This window comes from Cricetulus griseus, chromosome 10 (assembly GCF_003668045.3).
Source record: "Cricetulus griseus strain 17A/GY chromosome 10, alternate assembly CriGri-PICRH-1.0, whole genome shotgun sequence".
NCBI lineage: Eukaryota > Metazoa > Chordata > Mammalia > Rodentia > Cricetidae > Cricetulus > Cricetulus griseus.
In genome coordinates this window covers 8,917,182-8,937,865 of record NC_048603.1, presented here as the reverse complement: position 1 = coordinate 8,937,865, position 20,684 = coordinate 8,917,182, and the positions used below count along the sequence as shown (strand labels likewise).

General features: G+C 40.3%; 1 pseudogene; it reads right to left on the bottom strand.

Moving 5' to 3' along the window:
• Nucleotides 1–1,300: 1,300 nt before the first annotated feature.
• LOC113837406 overlaps nt 1,301–20,684 on the bottom strand; it is a 40,231-nt pseudogene continuing 20,847 nt past the window's right edge.

The following is a 20,684-nucleotide window of genomic DNA, read 5'->3' as shown; positions in this document are numbered from 1 at the left end:
GGTCCAGGCATTTTCCGATAAGCCAAGACCATGTGGAAATACATAGATTTGTAGAAACAGTTTAATAATTAAGAGAGAGCTAGCCAGTAAGAAGCACTAGCCATCAGCCAACAGTTTAATAATTAATATATGTCTCTGTGTACTTATTTGAGGCTGAAAGGGCAGTGGGACCTGGCAAGAAAGAAAACTCCCATAACGGTTGGATGACCATTCTTCCTTCCTTTCTTCTTTAACAACTAAATTTAAGGCATAGATTTCTGTTACTTGCTTATTGGTATACTCATTAGTGACCTCAAAACTCAAACAATGTTTATTAATGTAGACATTCGGATGGTAAATTAGATGTCTCCTACCTTAGAGTTTCTATTGCTGTGGCAAAGCACTGACCAAAAGCAACTTGGGGAGAGTTTATTTCATCTTGAATTTTCATGTAATAATCCTTCACTAACAGAAATCAAGGTAGGAGATCAAGGTAGGAACCTAGAGACAGGAACTGAAGCAGACTCTGCGGAGCAGTGCTGATTAACGATGTGCTCAGCCTGCTTTATTATACCATTCAGGACTACCCACCCAAGACTACCCACCCCTGTGGGTGGAGCCCACTCATCAATCAAGAAAATGTATTACAGGATAGCCCACAGACTCTAGTTTTTTTCAAGCTGACAATGTAAAAGCTAGCCAGTACTGTACCATATTAGGTTTTCAAAGGATGAGAAGTTGTTATGAGTGTATATGCAGAGATCTATGGTCCATACTCTTTAGTTATTGGCAGTTTCATGGGCTGGAGAACAAAAGCAAGTTGGTCTGACTGGCGATGCTTTTGTTACCAGGCTACTTTTAGAAGAATTTATAAAAGTTCACCAAGAACTTTATTGGAGTTCTTGGAGAACTGGAGATAGTGTCATCTGTGACTGCTGTGTTTACCCTCTCTCTCCCTCTACCATACCTTCCCAGCAAACCTTACTCTAGTGTTCCTCTCTTTTGTTCTTTTTTTTATTTAAATACTGAGTTTATTTCACATGTATATTTTTGTGTCCCTACCATTTCCACACCTGACCACCACTATTACTATGTCCTATCATAACTTTGCATACATACTTAAAACCAAGTAAAGGGTGTAGTTCCATCCTTGAAAACTAAACAGGCATGTTAGACAACACATTCTTGGCAATGGAACCTGGACAACATGTATCAAACAAAGTAGGGAAAGTTCTCACTTTGCATTATATAAAGGACAGCCAGATATATCAACTGTTACAGAAATTAAGTAAGACGGAATATTTCAAACTGTTTAAATCATTTTCTTAAAGAGACTTCCTCCACTGCCAGAGATCTTGAATAGCCGTCTGGTCAGTCATCCAGAAGCAATTCTTCACATAATTAATGAACTTGGCTTCCACTTTGAGAAGAGAACCACCTTTTTCTACACTTGCTTGCATTTTTGCCTTAATGTCTTCAATAGAACTAGGTCCTTTGGGATTTTAGGAGCCTTTTCCTGGTTTTTGAAGGACTCTTGACTTTTTGATCTTGGTGTTGATTGTTTTAAGTCCTTCCCATTTTGGTTTGATTTTTGTGCATTTTTGGCTGGGGTATTTCTTCACTGGAACTTTTTCTTCAGTTTCTTCATCATCAAAATCATCTTCTTCTTCTTCATCACCATCTTCATCATCTTCATTGTTCGTTTGTCCTGAGGCATGATTCAGAGCTCAAGGTGTGGTTTTGTTGGTGTGAGTATTGTCTTGTTGGAGGAAGTGTGTCCCGGTGGAGGCAGGCTTTGAAGTCTCATACATTCAAGATACTGTGCAGTGCATGAGTCTACTTCTTGTTGCTATGCAACACGTAGCAGCTGCTTCTCCAGCACCCCAGCTGCTGGCCTGCTGCCGTGTTTCTCACCATGATGATAATGAAGTAAACCTATGAAACTCTAAGCCATCACCTCAGTTAAATATTTTCCTTTATAAGAGTTTCAGTGGTCATGGGATCTCTTCAGAGCAGTAAAAACCCTAAGACAGACCAAGAGAGAGAAGGGGGGAAGGCAAAGACAACAGCATTACTATGAGAAAGTGTACCACAAAGAGGTGAATTCTGGGCCTCAACAGTCATTGTAGCCTGATGACTGGTGTTATTTTCTACCTAAGGTTTTATTTTTTTCTTCCATTTAGGCCAAATTACCACTGTGGTTTTTTTCCCAAGCAAGTTTGCTTTACCACATTAGAATATTCCTAAAATATTTAACTTCTTTGGAGCTCTGCTTTCCAAATAGTCAAGACGTTCCCCTAGTTGGCATTCTCGACTTCTCAGAACTCACCAACAGACCTGACAGCCGATCCTGGGGCACCGAGAAGGGCTAATCTGCTGAGAATTTTATTTCTGAGGTTTTACCCAGATCAGTTTCTTTCTTTGGTGTGGAGGAGGGATTCTCCCTTTACTTCCGCCTGTTCCTTTGTCTTGTCGTTTCCTCATACCCATTCACTCTAAGGAAATTCTACCTGATGAGAAATTACAATTCCTGTCCTTCAAATAGAAACACACACACACACACACACACACACACACACAAGGGCACACACACGGGCACACTCAGTTTTCTAGCAATTGACCATCATTCACCCACACTGAGTGTAGCATCCACACTGCAGCATACAGAAGCTCTGGCACATGGATCCAAGTGAGATCACTGAAAAGGGTGCGCTGCAGATTCTCAGATCCGCATCTCAGCAAGTGAACAATACCTGGAGACAGCTATAAAAGTCTGAAAGCATTTATATATAATGAAATTTTTGACACTTTCATGCAATGCATTGGGATCATATTCAGCTCCCCGTTACTCTCTCTTATTCTTCTCCCACTTCTGCTAATCCCTTTCTTATTCTCAGGGTCCTTTTTACTGTCACGTCACGTCTCTCTTGTGTGCTTGTTTTCAGAGCTTGCACAGGTAGCCATCGCAGCCATAAACGCAATGGTCATGTTGTGTGCGGAATTCAGTGTCTCACAGCACTGCATCTAGTCCTCCTGTGCCGATGGTCTCCTCCCCTCTCTCTATGTAATATTACAGGGAATCTTTTAACATCCCAGGAAATCACTGTGGCTTTATGTTTGTGAGTGTAAAGTTCTTTCTTCTTCAGGATGGGTTAAAACTCAAGACTCTATAATATTGAGAACTGTAACAGGTCATAAATTGGTAATTAACAAACAGTTAAACCAGAAGAATTCCTTCCAGATATAGATGTCAGAAATGCTTCTGTGTTTTGTGGTTGAATACATGAAAGAAAACCTCATTGAGATCAACAATTAATAAATGGGACCTCCTGAAACTGAGAAGCTTCTGTGAAGCAAAGGACACAGTCAGCAAGACAAAACGCCAGCCCACAGAATGGGAAAAGATATTCACCAACCCCACATCTGACAGAGGGCTGATCACCAAAATATACAATGAACTCAAGAAGCTAGCCACCAAAACATCAAACAAAGCAATTAAAAGATGGAGTGCAGAACTAAATAGAGAATTCTCAACAGAAGAATCCTAAATGGCTGAAAGACACTTGAGAAAGTGCTCAACATCCTTAGCCGTCAGGGAAATGCAACTCAAAACCACTCTTAGATACCATCTTACTCCAGTTTTATTCTCCACTATCCAGACACATAAAAGCAAATGACTTATCACTGCTTCCTCAAAATTCCCGAAGATATATATATATAATTCCTGGACTATTTTTGAAGAGAATATACACAGTCAAAGAGATCTAAATGTCTGTCTTACAGAATCTTTTGATGTGTGGGACAGTCAAAATTTTCTGCAGACTTTTGATCCTTTTTTTAAGAAGTATAAAAAATTCAGTGTAACCTATGACCACACTAGAAAGCTCAACTTTGAGAGAGTTGTCTGTTTTAGGGATCGAGAGCGCTTTATTCTCGATCAAGGTACAGGTGTGTTTGCATTTTACTAGCTTTTCTGAGTGCCTGCTTTCTGTTCTAGGGTCTACTCCAGGTACTTAGCTGCATCCAGCTGGCATGTCATAGCTGTCTTCTATGAGCTTCTCAGGCTCTGCTTTTCCTTCATGAACTTGACAGTTTGATGAACAGTGCTCAGTTTGGGTTTGTTTAATACTTTTGAGTATGATGGAGTATTGAATATTTATCTGACAAAAATGTCTTTGTCTGGTTCATATGAGGTCTGCTGGGCCTGGAAAATCTTTGTTTTTCCATTTCCATACTCTGTAACAAATTCACTTTGATGTTTTAAAAAAAATCATAAATCTCCTAGCTTTGTTTGCCTCTCTGTTTTACAATTCTCTAACACTATTCCATGGAAGGGGGGTAAATAAACATTTGAATCGCTTCCTAGAATCTAACATAATCCAAAGTCAACTTTGTAACAAATATTTACTCCATTTTAAAATAGAAGCAACTGGGCACTGACAGCCTCGCAAAGAACATTTATACCAACACACCAACAACCTTTGCTCTGTTCTTACCCTCAGAAGATTTCCTAGAACTTATGTAAGCTAACTTACAGGGATGGCCTTTCTAGCATTAATAAATCAAAGAAGCAATCATAATGGCCATCTATTTTTATACAGAAAATCATATGCAATGTCTTTAAGTGAAGGTTTTAAAAAAATTCGACGAAACATGCAATATGTTTGAAATAGGAATTTCTTATTCTGATTTACTTTAGTCAGAAAATATCAGTGTCCGGTGGCAGGAGCCATGTGACTTCTTAGGGGAACAAGGCCTGAGAATAGCATGAATGGCTCTCATTGTGGCGAGATCCTGGAACCCCTGACCAGTAGGAAGTTAAGGCCTACCAGACCTAGTGAGCCAGTCTTGAGTTTGGCAGTTGCTGTCAGTGGTCTTGATTCTGCCCAGCCAATGATGGGCGACTATGCAATGTCAATGGCTCAGAACGCCTGGGTGCTGGGATAGGATGTAAGTTTGTATCTATTGCTAAATAAAGGAGTCTGTTTTTTTCCTTTCACCTGACTCCCAAGGGACCCAGCAACACTGACTCACTTGGCAAAGACCTGTGGACAATTCCCTGCATGACCCCAGAAGCATGAGTGCTATACGCTCTCCTTGCTTTCACTCTACTGGCCATATTGCTGGCCTGAATGAGTCACAGTAGGTCATGGAGTTTAATATGACATATTTACATAATTGTTCTGGAAGGAATGATTTCACCGATTCGAGTCTTTGTGAAATGTTATTAAATAGATGATACCAGGAGTTAATGGGAACAGGGAATGAAGCAGAATCATAGAAAGGCACAGTTCCCTCATTTCTAGCTGCCAATACCCCCAAAAGTTAAGGGAGATAGACATAAGAATAAGGGATAAATGGTGTCAACTATTAAGAGCAAGTTATGTTACCTATAGGATAAATGGAAAAACCTGGTATATCTCCAGAGGAGATAAAGTAGTACAAAATGTAGATTAAGTAGATCCAGCTTTGGCTGGTGATCATGAGAACACAAACCCTACCAGATGTAGGCATTAACCACAAGAGACACAACCGTCTCTCAAACTGCATGATGCTATAACCGTATATACTGCCAGCTCGGCACACTGTTCTACCTGTAGGCATGTGACTCGTTAGAAAAGTTCCTTCGTAGTTTGCAAGGCTACTTATGCTTCTAGCAGTAGCAATACACTTCGAAAAGGTAATGGCTACTCATGGAAGAGTTGGGGTCAGGGGCAAGGAACAAACTTGTAAACTTTTTGGAAACTTGTAAACATTTTTGGAAACTTATGAAGTAAAAACTGATTGTAAAACTGTTCATTCAAACCATTGAAACTATAGAAATAAAGATAGCCCAGGGCTTTCTGGGGCCACCTGTGTGAATGACAACAGGTTCATGATGCTGACTTCACAAATCTGTGCCACGTCATCAAACTTGTCTGGAGCAAGGCTTCCCGCAGTTGGGACCTTGTGAGATTTTATATTTCTATGTTATCACATCTATTGATGTTGTCATTGTTCCGGTCTTGTTTCGAGAGCCATGTTGAGACTTCAAGTGGTAGGTTTCCTGACATTTCTAGGAGATAGAGTCTCACATCGGACTTCCTATTCCTCTGGTTCTTGCAATCTTTCCTCTGCCTTGTGGGTGATGTTGTCTAGGCTTTAGGTGAAGGAGTGCTACTGTAGATGCCTCAGTTGGCTTAGGTCTGAAATCGTGTACATGCAAGTAACATTATATTGACAGAATAACCTGCATCTGTGTATGTAAGATTACATCAAGATACATCAACAATTGGCCTCAAACAGAGGCCATGAATTTGAGAGAGAGTAAGTTGGTGGTGTGCCGAGGAAAGGTTGAAGGGAGAAAAGAGAATGGGGGAAATGATGCAGATGTATTTTAATTTCAAAAATTAAAAAATATTAGTATAAAAGATAATTCTGTAAAATTGCTAATACTTCCCATTGCTAGTAGAACATTTATAAGCAAATGATCATTATCTGTGAAACATCTTTGTGATAGTTTGAATGAGAATGCCCCATAGGCTCACATGTTTGCAAGCTTAATCCCCAGTTGATGAGCAGTTTGAAAAGGATTAGGAGGTGTGGCCTTGTTGGAGGTGTGTCACTGGGGAAGGGCTCTGAGATTCTGTCTATCTATCTATCTATCTATCTATCTATCTGTCTGTCTGTCTGTCTATCTATCGATCTATCTATCTGTCTATCTATCTACCTATCATCTGTCTATCTAGCATCTGTCTGTCTGTCTGTCTATCATCTTTCTGTCTATCAATTATCTATCTATATATCTGTCTGTCTATCTATCATCTATCTCTATATCTGTCTATCTATCATATATATATATATATATATATATATGTCTGTCTATATATTTGTCTGTCTATCATCTATCTATATATCTATCTATCATCTATCTATCAGTCTGTCTGTCTATCATCTGTCTATCTATCTACCTACCTATCATCTGTCTATCTACCATATGTCTATCTATCATCTGTCTATATATCTGTCTATCTATCATCTATATATATGTCTATCTATCTATCATCTATCTATATATCTATCTGTCTATCTATATATCTGTCTGTCTCTCTATATATATGTGTGTGTGTGTGTCTATCTATCTATCATCTATATATCTCTCTATCTATCATCTGTCTGTCTATCTATCTATATATTTGTCTATCTATCTATCATCTGTCTATCTAAATATCTATCTATCTATCTATCTATCTATCTATCTATCTAAATACCTATCTGTCTATCTCTCTCTGCCTGCTGCTTTGGGATGAGAGTGCAAAGGTCCCAGCTATTTCTCCAGCACCATGCCTGTCTACCTGTTGCCACACTTCCCACATGATAATGGACTAACCTTTTGAAACTGTAAGGAAGCCTTCAGTTAAATGCTTTCTTTTAGAAGAGTTGTCTTAATCTTGCTGTCTCTCACAGCAATATAACAGTGACTAAGACAATATTTAAAGTTAAAATGTATATTGTATCAACCCCTTCTCTCCTAGTTTCAACTCAAGGTTTCCAATTATATTCAGTTGTATTCAACCAACATACTTTCTGAATTGCTACGGAAGAATAGAATTTTGACAGACAAGGCTTATACCCTATAGAAATAAGGTCAAATGATGGGAACATAAAAATTTATGCTCACAGAGTCTCGTCACATTTTTGCAAATTCCTCAAAATAATGTACTGGTATGTCTTCTTGTATCTGTATCCTATTTGTATGATTGCAGCAACATCGAGTCATTACATTTCTAAACCTGAAGTGACTGTTAACTGTATAGAAGAGATTTCAACTTAGGGCTAAGGGGCATTTGCTGATGGGGTTTATTTCTGTCTGGTGAGTGAGGGATGGACAAGAGCCTAGAACATTTGAATACAGTTACTGGCTGTTTGCAGAAGACTAGGAGATGCGGTATTGCTAGATGACGTATGTCATTGAGGGTGGGCTTTGAGGTTTCCAAAGAACTGTACCATTTCTAGTTTGCTATCTGTCTGTCTCTGTATCTGTCTCTGTCTCTGTGTCTGTCTGTCTCTCTCTCTATGTCTCGTGTGTGTGTGTGTGTGTGTGTGTGTGTGTGTGTGTGTGTGTGTACATGAGACACTCATTTGTACTAGCAATGAGCATCTGCTGCTGCAGCTGAGATGGCAGCAATGTCCTAGCTATGACAAGGATACACCTCAAAAGTAGGAAGAAACTCGAAAAAGAGGAAGTCAGGTTTGTCTGGTGCCAAAGCCAGGTTTTCTTAATTTCACTACTATAATCTCAGCTCAAAATGGATCATACAAACCACCCAGGCCTCTGAAAAGGTATTTCTTCCTAAATGCATGTGCTGATCCCAACAACAAAAATGACAATAAATGTTTAAGATACAGATGTCAAACACTTTATAATCACATATGGCTACACCTTGATATAATTTCCAGCAGTTGGATCATCAAATAGCATCAAATGAAATGGCTTACCTTATAATATATACGTCCATTGTAGTATTGTCCCTTTAACACAAGCCTTCAAAACAGTTCAGTGTTGTACACTGAGCAGCCAGGTGGTGGCAGAAGCTGCCTGATTCCTCATTACACTGAGTGGCCACATGGTGGCAAGAGCTACATGCTGCTGCAGTACACTGAGTGGCCACGAGGTGTCAGGAGATACATGCCGCTCCTAATGGGGACCAGTTTTGAGCACAGAAAGGAACAACAAAAATGCTTTAGAAAGCATGTTTTCTGAATTTTCTCCAGCTTTCATGTTTTCTTTATTGAATAGTTTAATACAACTTCAAAAGTTGAGGTAAAAGTTCCCATCACTGTTTTTCAGTGTGAAAATTATTGATTACTCACTCTAACATGGTAATTTAAGTTTTGTAATGATCTCTTCCGCTTTTTAGCTAAACTATGTCCTCTTGAAATATGTGGTATGTAACTCCGCCATTATAGAACTCTGTAAGGAACAAAGTATAGTAGAAAGTAGAGTGAGACAGGGTCCAAACCCTTGCTGGACCACTTTTTGTCTGTAATGGCCTATGTAAAAGACCTACTCTATCTAAGCTCCGGAATCTAAGAGAGACACAAACTTTATAGTGTAACCAAAAAAGGAGGAAATGTATGTCAGCTTAAGGCTCTGAATATGGTCAAAGTGCATTTATGTATGTGTGAAGCATCATTTCACACAATTAATGGACAATTAGAAAATATACAGAAAGAAAAAGATAGGGAAGGGAAGGAGTAAAGAAGAAAGAGAGAAAGAAAGAGAGAAATAAAGAGAGAGAGAGAGAGAGAGAGAGAAAGGAAGGAGGGAGGGAAGGAAGGAAGGAAGGAAGGAAGGAGGAAGGAAGGAAGGAAGGAAGGAAGGAAGGAAGGAAGGAAGGAAGATGGAAAACTCTACTTTGTCCCAATTCATAGCCACCTGGGCTACCACTGTCTCACATCCCTTGAAGGACAGTGACCTCTAACTCTCTAAAACCCTGGACTTTCAGCCTCCACATTTCTGGTATGACTCTTGTGCAGGTTTTGTCCTTTTATTTTGCTTTGTTATCCCACAGCTCCAGTTTCCCTGTGAGGCCCAACTAATAAAACTGACCTTCTCCTTAGCGCAAAGTGTCTTGCTCAGCATCCTTCTTGCTCAGCATCCTTCATCAGCCCAGCAAGGTGAGGCTCTGCCAGCGTAGACACCTCTTATTTTCCTGAAAGTTCATATTCATGATTCAATTAACACTTATTAGGAACCATGATGAATTAGAGTTCAGTGAAAGTTCAAAATTTTAACACAGGTAAGTTATTGGTTTATCCCTGCAATTATCAACAATGTGTTTGGACAGTATCCACGGAGCTTAATCTCTTTTCTATTGCCAGAAGAAAGAAGGAGAAAGAGAGAAAGAGAGAGAGAGAGAGAGAGAGAGAGAGAGAGAGAGAGAGAGAGAGAGAGAGAGGGAGGGAGGGAGGGAGGGAGGGAGGGAGGACACACTTTGGTCATGTTCACTTCCGGTTATCCACTTTTAACCATTTTCTCCTCTGCTGAACCCCGTCTTTAGACAAAAGCCCCCTCCTACTTTTTTGAAGAGAAAGGTGAGGCTCTTGCTTAGATAGAAACTCTACTGCCCACACCCTGTTTATTATACATATTAAGAGTAGTATAAAGTATCTGACCCCAGAATTCATTTTCAACATAATTGCATAAAATTTAGGCTAGTGGTAACAGTGGACTCAAAACCAGCTGACTGCTTTGGGGCTTTCTAGACACTAGCGTGCAGTTTGCTTACCTTAGAATTACAGCTCTGAAGAGGTCTGCATTTCATTAGAAAACCAACTTACACACATTGTGTCAATGGCGTGTAAAACTCTTATTAGTATTATTCCTTTAAATCAAGAAAACACTGGCTTAGTAAACATTATTACTTTTTAAAGTGTGTAGTTTTATTTTATTTTTTTCCAGAAGAGATGAAAACTCTTGGAAGGGAGGGAACAGAGTATATTTGGAACTAGCTAAACCTTAATTCCAGTTCCTACCGGTTAAAGTAAGTCTTGTCCATATTGGGTGCTTTCTGCAGATGTCCTAACTAAGAAAGTGTAGAACTCAAGAGACAGGGAGAAAGAACTTTGAGTGTTGTGTTGAGCAGTTCAGGAGACGGGTGTTGGAGATGGATTTGGGGAAGTTGTGAGAATTCAAGCCCCTCTTGAGGGAGATTCTCCATGTGGTCTTGAGGATCTGACTAATGTCTTAGAGTGCGGGTATAGGAAGGTCTTCAGTAACCGAGACATTTATACTTAATCCTTTTGCTGTTCATTGAAAAACCAATTCTCTAACCAGAAGCATTGTATTTTTGCCTGTAGCCCTATGAAAATACTTATTTACCATGTTGTTTGCTGATAAGAAACAACTGTCATGAATTCCAATGGGCTCTGCTCAATAACAGAGAACCAGAGAGGAGCCATATTGATTCTCAACAGAATGTAACAAACTAGTTGTAGTCTGTCAACAGATTAAGTCTGTGGGCAGAAAACAGTATGAAATATTACAGCTCTCTTTTGTGAGAGGAAGGGTCCTAAAACTTTTTCTCTCTTTGCATATGAATAATAAAAGAGCAAAATTACCAAAAGCTTTTAGCAACAGAGCAAATAGGATCAATTATTGCCACCAATTTCATGACAGATGTCGTTTGCTGGAAATTTTGGAATGATTCCTAGGCTCCTAGTTTGATTGGTGTCATGATCAAGAGGAGAACAAAGTAGACTTTGAGAGACATATTAGGTCCTGTCTTTGGAATGTTGATGTTGAGACATCCTTTGGTGGATGTAGCTATTATTTGGTCAGTTAATAAGCACTCTGACACAGTGAGAAGACTGTTCAGAGAAAATATTTGTAGGGGAATAGAGAAAAAAATATGGCATGTGAAGGGAACCAGGTGGGATACAAGGCCACAGTGGAAAAAAATGGAGAGTTTCACAAAGAAAGTATTCAAGAGTACCAAACGCTGAAGAGGTCAAGTGAGCTGAAGCCTCCCTGATGTCACTGAATTTAACAGGTGTGATGACTGGGTATATGTGCCAAAGAGTGGAAAGCAGTAGAAACCTATGCCTGACTTTGGTGAAATGTCAAATCCCAGAAATAAGGCAGTAGAATGTTGAACCTGTAAGTCAAGGGTGCTGGCTGTAGATTTGGTGAGTTGTAGGAACATCTAAAGGAGTTGTCAGGTTAAGGTATAGATCTCCACTCTTTTTGTAAGGGGACAGGAGAGTGAGGACCATTGTGTTGTTTAGGGTGGCAAAAATATGGTTATCTCTATGAGTTAGGTAATCAATTTTCAAACTGCAGAGGAGAGGATAGATGATAAAGAATGACCACGGACCAGAACATAATATTGCTGGGAAACCACAGATAGAGGTTTTTTTTTTTTTTAATCTTAAAGTAAAGGTTGCGCGCTACCTGTACTGATTTTGTGAACTCTAACTAAAAAGAAGTCGTTGGAAGCAGCAGATTGTGCAGACTAGAGGGAGAAGTGAACGGGCAAGTAATTTGAAGAAACAAATCAGCCTGTGTTAATTCCCAAGATGGGAGGACAAAGACCACTGACCCAAGTCATCATGGCCAGATTAATTAAAGCAAGCTTTCCTATTCATGGACATGGTCTGCCTCCCACTAAGGGAGGATTTGAGAAGCCAGCATCTGATGGGAGGAAGACAAGACTCTTCATAACCCAGGGATAGGGGGTTTCCAAATGGGGGACTTGGTGGCTAAGATAGCCACAGGAGCACAGCATCATAACAAGTTAATCCTAATGACTTCCTGAAAGAAAGACATGGTTGCAAGGTGGCCATAACAAGGTAGCCATTCTAACAAGCAGTCATAACAAAGTAGCTATAGAGGTGGCCATATAACCTTTTGAAACAAAGGTAGGGTTACAAGATGGTTATAAACAACTTTTTTTGAAACAAAGGCATTATTACTATTCCTGGGACAGGCAGTACAGAACCATTCATAGTTAAGGCATAGACCAATCCTTAAGAAACAAAGGTTTAATCACAAACAGAAACGATCCGAGTTTGTCTTTACTGTAAGAGGGCTTTTAGGCATAAGATGAAGACAGGCTGGTTCTTTAGTCATCCTTTAGAATTAACAAATGAATGTACTACCCGGGGGGTAAGTGGGAGAAACAAAAAGTAGTCACATTAATTAGAACTTGCTGATATCTAAACAAAGGATAAGATAGCCCAAAAGGTTCAGATCAGACAGCCTTGCAGGAATGAAAAAAAAAAAAAAAATGGGAGATGCAGAGCCTGGTAGTGTCCACCAAGGAAGAGTTGCTCATATTGGTCTACTGGCACACATAATACTAAAAAAAAAAAAAACAAAACAAAAAAAACAGTGTAAGAGATCCTCTTGTCTTTAATACTCAAGTGTTCAAGGGTTGGAGAGAAGGCTCAGTGAGTAAATTACTTACTGGGCAAGTATGATTACCGAACTCTAGATGCCCAGCACCCATGTAAAAGCCAGGCATGGTGGCATACGTCTGTAACATCAATGCTGGGCATTCACCAGTCTTAGAGGTGACCTCTAAAATGTGACCTCCAGGTTCATTAAATACCTCATCTCCAAATATCTGTCACTGTCTTATATGCACACTTAATATAGGTAAGTGCAACTATGTGCATATTTGCATCACGCACGCGCGCGCGCACACACACACACACACACACACACACACACACACACCAATATTCTCTTGGTTCTAAACATGTACTTCAATGAAATTGCATCAAATCAGAAGAATATGTACTTGTAGTACTGAAAGAATAAAACATATGCTTATACATTATAATCTAAATTTTTCTAAAGAGGCATAAATAGAACATTTTCTACAAAAGAGAAGAGATAACTCCAAACACACGTGGTTCTCTGTGTCTGTTACCATCTCCACAGACTGGTGCCAAAACACACAGAGAGTCCAAACTTCTTTGTGAAATGAACAGTTTGAGAACCACCTCCACATCTTGGTTTGAGAAAACCCCGGAAGGTTGAGGAGGATCCATGAATTGGCTGCAGCTACAGACCAGGTCCTGTGAAAGCCACAACAGAAGCAAAGAAGCCATCTTACTGTTCATGTCATTGAGGAGTCACCACAGGCACTAATATTTGGTTCATAGTTTCCAAAATATTCTTCCATTTCATCACAAAAGCAAAGGGCCACCGATGCTGAATACAAAAGAAAGGGAAGAATTCCCAAACTTAAGACGGGTTTCACAACTCTAGAGTCTATCTCCCAAGTGAAAACTCTAAGCAGGTTGCATCTAAATAATGGTATTAAGCACTGCCCAGCATGGCTGATTGCCACAGTCTTTTATTGGAGCCTTCAGCCCTAATGTGTAGTTCTCCATCTGAAAGCTTACCTCAGGTTCTGAGTCCAAAAGCTTATTTGCTTTAAGGGAAAATTACATAGTATATATAAATAAAATAAAGTGAATCTATTCAAAATTTTGGCCAAAATTACAGAAGCAGTCCTTCCCAGTCTTTCTCATTCTGCTGCACCGGAGTGTTGTAGCTTAGAGAAAAGTTAGAACAAGATACAGAAAATGTGTGTGTGTTTCTTTCACGTAAACCACCCTCCCCCCAATTCTGGAACTCAGAATTGTCTTTCTTCTGCCACCAGAATCCAGGGATTTGGAGGCATTTTTCTCTTTTGCATACTTCCTATAGAGAATCCATATTTGAGAGACGGCTCAGAGGTGAAGAGAAGTTTTGCTCTTCTACATGTTGGTTCCCAGGGTCTATTTCGAGCAGCTCACAATGGCCAGGCGGTCTGTTTCCCTCAGCTGGCCTCTGTGGGTCCCCACATGTACTTGGCATACACACCCACACACATATACAAACAAATAAGCTTTTAAAATTAAAAGCATGATCTTTAAAAAATCCGGATATCTAGGATTCTATTCCAGTTAGTCTATCTTCAACGAAATGTAAATACCTTAGAAATTTGCTTCATTGTTATGAAGGTAATGCTTACTTCATTGTGTTTTTCCTTCATAAACAAGTTGCACCTTGTATTTCATAGTGAAGCTCATTTTCACATTGTACTACCTTTCTCCATTGCATGAATAACCTAAATGCGCTGTAAATATTTCTGCTTCTTGGTAGTATGATTATGTAGATTTAAAAAAAATGATGGGAAGATCTTTCTTTTCAGCATCCTTTTAACCTGGACAATTATAATTGTTAAATCAGACTACATAAATATTATATGAACTGCTTTTCATCTCTGAAAGGACTTTGTCTGGTCTCTATTGCTAGGGAAAAAAAAAGAATGACTATCATATGAATTCATAAAACTATCTCTGTATTTCTGTTGTAAGATATTGGCTGTATTTTAACAATCAAATTGTGACTGCCAGTCACTTGGTTTTCAACAAATGTTTGACTAATGTCTTTTCTGATACAACTAGGGTGACTTCCATCCAGTTTTAAACCCATCTCACATGTCATTCCTTGTAGAAAAAAAAATAGCAGCTTGATGGATTAGCTCTTTTGCAAATGAATTCAAGCTTGGATTTAACTTTCTGGAACATTTAAATCTCCATCACAATGATTAGCCATTAGGATAATAACAGTAATAAGGGAAAAGACCTTTACTTTGAAAATGGCCAACCTTCCTCACACCTGTAGATACATTCATTTGTCATGAATTCCTACACCTTTTTAATTTGGATGTTAAAACAGTTCTAACCTCACATTACCCAGAAGAAATGAAAGGCAGTCAATGTAATTATAAACCAACAAGGTCGTTTCCATCACGAGGACTAGGAAAGTTCATTTTTACATTTTTACATTTTTCTAAGACTTACTTATTATTTATGTGCACGAGTGTTCAGCCTACATGTATGGATATGTAACATATGCAAGCCAGGCACTCGTGAAAGTCAGCAGAAAGCTTCAACACTCAAGTTACAGATGGTTGTGGCCTGGGTGCTAGGAATCAAACCCAAGAACTCTGTAAGAGGATCAAGAGCTTTTCACTGCTGAGTTAACTCTCCAAACCCCAAATTTTTACTTTTTATTTTTAATAGCATATTTACTTATCCATTGAGAATTTTATACATACACATGATATGCAATGGATTTTGATCATATCCCCCCTCCAGCCTCCTCTAAAGCTCCTAGGCATGTTCTCCTCACACCTGCATGTCTTCATATCTGTGTGTGTATAAATACATATTATATGTAATATGTATAAACACACATACATCATATTGGACTTGTAAGTCTATACAATGAACCAAATCCAATTAGTGCTGTTCTGTGTGAATGGGTGTGCAGTCATCCATTGGAGTATTGGCAGCCTACCAGTGGCCACTGTTAGACCCCCAAAAACTCAAGTATCCGGGGTCCCAGGCCACATTCTCGGTCACCCCAATCACCAGGCGGATTCGAGAGCTTGATGCAAACTGCATGAGGCTTTATTGTAATTTAACAAGCTAACCCCATGTTAGCTCAGATCTTTCACCCACCCGCCATGGTGGATGGCTAGAAAAGACAGCTCCTACGGTCTCCCAGGAGATAGGACAGCGTAAGGGGAGTGTCTAGGGGTACGCACAGGCTTAGGATTGGTGTGCCTCCAGGCTTGGAGGGCTTGCCCTGTGTTGATTGGTCAACTGGTTGTTATGGCCCATAGGCCCTCCCAGGGTGGTTGCTATGCTCTCTACATTGCTGTGCGCTTGTCCGTAAAGCACACCCAGAGTCATAAAGCATAGCTAACTTCTGATTGGTTCCTTGTCACGAGGCAGGCATCTGACTTTCTAGTGACTAACTTCTGATGGGTTCCTTGTCACGAGACAGGCATCTGACCTCTAAGTGACCGAGGCAGGTTTATGGCAAGCATGTGTTCGGCTGTTATGGCTGCCGAAAGGGGAGCAGGTCCCTTCAGCCACAACTCCAAAGAAAAGTGGCTTTCACGTCCCTAGAAGGCATCAAACTTCCAATAGCTCCTCAGCTAGAGTGGTGCCTCATGATCTCTGCCTACATCTCTGCTGGCAGTTTGACTCACTCCTCCACATTGTTCCCGGAGCCCTGGTGGGGGTGGGATTAGGGTAACCAATGGTTTTCTGATTGGAAAATCAGAAAATACTGAAAATCTGGTCTAAAGCCATACCCAGGGATGTCACGGGGCCTTGAGGGCTAATCTACTTTTGTTTGGCTAAATGTTCATGCTGCCAACTGCCTTCTAAATAGCCATGTGTATAGATTGGTGACATTTCCATCTTGGTCAGAGCAGTCTCTTTATGGAGTGGGCAGTGGCTAATGCAGACTCATGCCCAGTCAAGAGGTGGAAAAGGAGTGACTGTAGGTATTCTTCCCTTAGTGGCCCATGTGTATCCAACCAGACATAGACTGATGGTGGTGAATAGCTAGCAGGACTGAGGTCGTCCATTTAGATTGTCACATGCTCATAAGAGACCATTCTAACTGATTCTACTGTATAATGGAACCCTAGAAATTTGGACATTGTCCTGTTTTTTTTTTTTTTCCTGGAAACCAGATGAATCCCGAATTATCTTGAGTTTTTAATGTCACAGGCTGAATCATCCATTGTCTTTATCTTGCAGTAGAAGTTAGTAAGAGTAATGAGGTCCTGGGTTCCAGGAATGCAAAGCAGACTAATGTACTATGCTTTTTACAAGAAACAATTTTAGACTAAGCTAGAAAAATTGACTCAAGATGTATGTTCTCAAAGTATTCCTTTTTTTTTTTAGATAATACCATTTTTTTATTTGTTCAAATTAGGGACAAGCTTGCTTCACATGTCAATCCCTTCTCCCTCTCCCTCCCTCCCCCCAATCCCCACCAGCTCCCCACCCCCTGCCCTCCACTCCCCATGGAGGATAGGGCCCTCTATGGGGCTCCCCAAAGTACCATATCATCCTGGGCCAGCTCTAGGCCCTCCTCCATGTGTCCAGGCCAAGAGAGCATCCCTTCAAGTATTCTTATACCTGCTAGTTGGATTACTCATGGAGAAGAATTGATACCATCTATAAAAATTATGAGCACATATAGTTTTAGATCATCAATCTAGTTTTGAGCATTACTACACAGATGCTGGCAACTGCCTTCTAAATAGCCATGTTTATATCTATAGATTGGTGACATTTCAGTCTTGATCAGAGAAGCTTCCTTTCGTCATGGGCAGTGGCTAATGAAGACCCATATCCCCTTTTATCGTAGCGTGGAGATCATCTGCGTACCTTTTCAAAAGAAAATTGGTGCTTTACCACTGTTAGAAAGGAGAAGTGACATTCTGAGAGGTTGGGGTTGACTCCCGCAAAGGAAATGACAGATGGGAAAGAGAAAGGGGCTGGTGTTGCGTGATTTTTCTGGAGAGATGTAAAATTAACAACGGCCTCCAACTGGAATGGTACAAGCAGCCCAAATTATGACTCATGCAAGTCCATCCTGATGAGTAAAAGAAGTTTACCAGCCGTTAGAGACAGAGTAGCGAGTGGATGGTCAGAGATAGCCGTGTTCTCTGGAGATGGCTAAACTCCCGCCTACCAAACAGCTTCTATTTTATGGACTCTAGGTCTACAGCAGAGTCAGTGCAATCCTGGGTACGGAGTGCTAACTGGTGTTGAAGTAGCGGGTGCGGTCCAGGCTCAGACAACAGAAGCCTAGGCAGAACCAGGCTCTGGGAGAGGTGAATGCTGAATACCCACTCACCCTTGTCCTTGCTGAGTGAGGATTTGCTGTTCTTGGTTAACAGTCTGAAAACAGGAAGGATGGTGCACTCGCTGCCGTCTGGCACTCAGGAAGGCTAAATGGCAGCAGGTTGCAGGATGGAGTTGCTTTAACAAGGGTTTGGAGGATCTGTCTCACTACAGACAGATGCAGTAGTGTGATGGACTCCCAGAGTGGACGTTAACTTTCAAACTCACGACAAATGGCTGGGGCACCAATTTAATTTACCAAAGCTGGACCTGGTCACCAGGTTCTCCCAGCATCTCTCGGTCCCTATCTCTTACAGGGTATGGCTTGCATACCCCATCTCTACCCTGAATTCTCCAGCCCAAGGACATGGCTGCCATTCTCCCAGAGACTCTTCCCTATATCGAGACATTTTGCTTAACCTTCTCTTTTTATTTTGGACCTTGGCCTCCTGGCTGCTGCAGCTGGCTCTCCTATTCCCTTCCATCCCCTTCCCCTCTCCCCATATGGCCCAGCTTAGCCTGGTCATGTCCACTCTCCCAGATGTCTGTGCCTCTGACTGTGCTCTCCCACATATCTACAATAAACCTAGGAGCAGTCGTGGCTTTTCTTTTCCTTTTTATTTCTTTTTTTTTCACTCAGTGAAAGAAAAGATTCCAGACACAGATGAGTAACTGCTCAGTAAGCGTCAGATCTCCTTAGCAAACCTCCAAAAAAGCTCCCATGTTCAGGCTTGTTGCAGCCAAACAGAAAAGAAATTGTTCAATGTTGGCTCCAGGAGCCCTGTAAATACCAGATGTTTCATGGAGATAATGATGGCAGACCAAAGAAAACTGTCAGGTAGCAAGGGACAAAAGTGAACAAGGAAGAATGCTGAAGGAGATACTCTACCAAGAGCTTCAGTCTGGTCCTCCTATCAAGAAGAACCCTCTGCTCTGTGTAAGCCGGGAGCCACAGGACTGACAGCTACACCTCACCTTGTAAATATCTCTGACCTTGGCAATGCAATGGAATGTTCTGAAATCGAGGTATTGGGCGGGCATGAGAGTCAAAGGAGCAACTCCTTAAAAAGTAAAATAAAAAGGAAAAGAAGAAAGATTAAACATTAGTGAGACTAGGCAGTATTAGTGAAACTAGACAGTTTGGAATTATAGATAAGTTGATTTTATGCACTGATAATGTTAAGGTATTTTAGTCCTATAGTTTCATGTGATTTGTTTCTTTATAGTGAACACAATAAAATTGGTTTTGCTTCAAGAATAACACAATGTTTACACAAAAATATTACATAGGAAGAGGGAAGCAAGAGTTGTTTTATTTAACTTAACAGCAATTACCTAATTTAGTTACCCAACCTGCATGACTCCTGAAAGCATCCTTAGAAGAGAGAATATTGCATTGGTGGGAGGATGTTATTATAGAATTGATTGGTAGTAAATTTAGATGACATTGAAATTACATAGTTTTAGCCAGGCACTTTGATTCATAGCTATAATCATAGCCCTCACTACTCTGAGGCAGGAGAGTTATGAGTTTAAGATGAGCCTAACTCGATATAATGAATTTCAGGCCAGTCTAATACAGAAATACCTTGTCTCAAAATATAGATGAACAAAACAAAAACTCCCAGGCTTTTTACTTTGGGATATTTGTTTTTAATCATGGGATAATAAACTAATCATTATTTTGAGTAGAAGTTACCACCTAGTGACATTTAAATGACCCTCTGTCGAGGGCCCGAGACAGGAGTCTAGCCTCTACAGAGTATAGCCTTAGTGTGGTGGTACACATTTGTAACCCCAGCGCTTGATAGGGAGGCAAAAGGTATCAGAAACTCAATGTCATTCCTAATGCATAGTCAGCTGAAGGCCAAGGTGGAACATCAAAAGACCCACCTTGATCCACAAGAGGTGGCTTAAGCAGGTAGCTATGGCAGGAGGGTTTTCAGGACCAGGAGGCTATTTGAGGATACAGAATGAATCTTACCTCAGAACAGCAAACAAAACAAATGGCCCTTTGAAAATCCACATAAGTTGCCATGAATCTAAAATAGCCCACTTTGCCACAACACCAACTAGTCACAGTAGCACGATTTCTGTTTCTCTTATGGTTTTCTTTATTTGTAACTAGTTTTTGTTTTCCCTAAAATGGAAATGGGAGGGAACAAAGTAAAGTTCTACTTGCACTCATGTGGAGAATCATTAATAAAAACCATCTAAATAAATAGTGTGTTATGTAGCATCGTATTTTTATAAAAGAGAAACTCTTAACTGTATTTGCTTATTTGCAAAAGGAGTATCTGGGAGAATAGAAAGAGCTAGTAAGCGGGGGTACTTTGCTGGGTGTGGTGGCTCACCCCTTTAATCCCAGCACTTGGGAGGCAGAGACAGGTGGATGTCTGGGTTCAAGGTCAGCCTGATCTAAAGAGCTAGTTCCAGGACAGTCAGGGTTACATAGAAAACAAAAAAAAAAAGTTAGTTTATTACTGTATTGGAGTGCTAGTTTGGAT